Genomic DNA, 2,679 nt, shown 5'->3' with positions numbered 1-2,679 from the left:
GGATTGTTCCTGCTGCCTGCACAGCAGGGGAAAATCCGAACTGCCTTCATAGCAAGAGGGGCTGGTTTGCTCATGCTGTGTTGTAGCCAAAAGGGAGGATGCATTTCTCCTGCAGCAGGGTAGAGCCAAGTTGCTTGCATTGCCCACTCATCCAAGGGGAGAGATTCTGGGGAAGTGGGGGGCACCTGTGTAGACTGTGGCCCTGGGGTCTGTGACCTGCAAAATGTGCAGCCCCCTGCTGTCCAAGAGTTGAACAACCGTATTCTACACTTTTTTGCTGGCTTCCTTGCAAGGAAGTTTTTAAATTGCTTTTTAGCTTACAGAAGGTACAAGAATTTTTTCCCTGTTGAAAGTGATTCTTTGCTCTCTGGGTGTGGAATATGATATGGAGAAACAAGCCATAGGATAAGAACATCAGAGAGTTTGCATGTCTTGTTCATGGTAAAAGGATAGTGGGTCAAAGGCTGACCCCAGTGTGGAAAAGGAGCTTTGGGATCTGAAAGCTTGGGAACAACTGGTCTTAAGAAACATTAATAAGATTTTCTCCTTTAACTAATTTGTGTTTTCTCCTGTAAATTGAAATTTATTTAAAAATGTGAACAAGTGGTAGTTACTAAGCAGAACTACTGACATGCAAGTTTATTGGCATATAACAGGGAAGTAAATCTACAGGTCTATGAAGTGACTGGTAGATGCCTTTCCAAAAAGGAAATGGCAGTTTTGAGGCTGCTACTGGAATTAACAAGGGGTTTTTGGAGCATTCTTTTATTTCACCTTTTACAGATTAACAAGAGTAATTTTAAAACATCAAATGAACTCTTCTAACTACTAGTACTTCACTGAGAGTCTTAAGCACTTTGCTTTGTAGTCAACTTATCTTGCAGAGATATCTGTTGAAAAATGTTTTGCTGCTTTATTGTTCAGAATGCTTCCTTTTACCTCTCTGAGAGAAGAGACCTTTTTTTTTATGATATACCTGCTTTTTACACTTCCCTTGCATACTTAAGCTGAAGATTCTGTTTTACTGTAAAGATCAAGAAAGAAAAGTAACATTAATTAAAATCACAGAAAGTAAATGGTATGTAGGAGTTGGGCCATGTATAATAACAGATTTTATATGTACAAGCTAAGTAAGTCTGAGAGAGCCCAGAGTATTTAAACATTTTTAAGTCTCCCACTTCCATCTGTCGCAAATATAATGGAGAAATATTTAATGGTAATATCAGGTTTTCTTTATGCACCTGTTTCAGTTAAAAAAAAAATGAAGAGCAGTATTTCCTGAAGTAATTTCATTACAGCATTTACTCAAAATCAAGGTGAGAACACCCCCATCTCCCCACCATTGAACATTGTTGGAAAAAAGTCTCTTGTCATGGACTGGAGTACAAGGCAGAATGGGGGCAGGCAGCTTCTGTCTTTCTATTTGGCAGAGAGAGAATTTACTATCCTACTCAGTGAATTGGATCAGCTGGATCATGATCTTATTCTTGGTTCCTTTTGTACTGCTTTATCCATGGAAGGAGCCAGAAGTCAATATAAAAGGGCAACAAGACATTCCTTCAGCGTGAGGGAATCTCCAGGAAGCTAGACCCTCAGAATATAATTCACAGTGGCGTCTTCTGGAGCAGACGGGGGACATGAAGAGTTGTGGCTGGAGTGTGAGAGCTCTGGTGATCTCTGGACAATGTAAAGGCTCTTACAGAGCAGCTCTGCCATCATTAATGCTTACAGGAAATTGTCCAGAAAGTGTCTGTCAGTCAAGGGCATTGTGGTAAGGGTAGCTTTATTGTGATTTAAGGATGCAGTATTCATAAGATCAGCCATTTTTCAATCAGATGACATTATATTGATCTTGGATCAGTCATGGTGGAAGCAACAGGAGCAAGATATTAGCTAGAAGGGTGTGTGATCTCCAGGGAACCAAGCTTTCTGTTTCCCACAGAAAAATGGAAAAAAACCCCCATGGATTTCCCCTTTTAACAGAGAAAGTGAATTTTTCATTTTAATGGAGAATACAGGTGGATTTTCCACTTTTGCAAAGAGCTCTCTGCAGGCTGGCTGAGTTCCAGGGAGGTGTCTGCAGGAAGCCCCACACGGAGGGCCATCCTGGCCCAATGGCACATGGGCTGGAAGCTGTGCACCATCTGGCTGGGTGGGAAGCTGCACATGGAGGCATGGAGTTGTGCATGATTGGGGTGGGTGGGCTGCTGCTTGCCTCCATGTGTGGCTTCCCTGTGGAGTGCTGGAACCCCCCATGTGGAGGCACGGAGCCAGCTTGACCTGATGATGCACAGTTCCTGCCTGCAGTGCTGTGATCTGCATATGCTGGGACTCAGCCAGAGGCACACACCACCAGGGGCTCTGCCTGCCGTGGCCATGAGCTCCTCAAAGGCCTGCTGCTGCTGAGCCACTTGCGGGGGGGGGTGCACTCACAAACCCCACACCAACCCACAAACCCTACACCCCCCACACCCCTTCACAATATCCCCCCCACACACCCATAAACCCCACAACCCTCACACACCCATAAACCCCGCATACTCCTATACCCACACCACCCCACACCTTCACAAATCCCCCCATGCACCCCTGACACGCATGCCAACTATACAAAATACCTGTATATATTTCTAAAGAAGGTTCAAATAGTGTTATATTTAGTTTAATTTGTAAAAAAAA

At 43.8% G+C, this 2,679-nt stretch overlaps 1 protein-coding gene and 1 long non-coding RNA gene across 2 annotated transcripts in view; one reads left to right on the top strand and one right to left on the bottom strand.

Moving 5' to 3' along the window:
- The window catches only part of DOCK3 (dedicator of cytokinesis 3), a 791,467-nt gene that overhangs the window by 100,571 nt on the left and 688,217 nt on the right, over window positions 1-2,679 (top strand). The window lies entirely within an intron of this gene.
- The window catches only part of LOC109289201, a 2,936-nt gene continuing 1,005 nt past the window's right edge, over window positions 749-2,679 (bottom strand). Inside the window, exon 2 of the long non-coding RNA XR_002095319.1 lies at window positions 749-1,024. This is a non-coding gene — a long non-coding RNA (uncharacterized LOC109289201). The remainder of the gene's footprint in view (window positions 1,025-2,679) is intronic.

The sequence above is a fragment of the Gavialis gangeticus genome, unplaced genomic scaffold (assembly GCF_001723915.1).
Source record: "Gavialis gangeticus isolate Ggan-Ray unplaced genomic scaffold, GavGan_comp1, whole genome shotgun sequence".
Classification (NCBI taxonomy): domain Eukaryota; kingdom Metazoa; phylum Chordata; order Crocodylia; family Gavialidae; genus Gavialis; species Gavialis gangeticus.
This window is presented reverse-complemented; position numbering and strand designations above follow the sequence as displayed.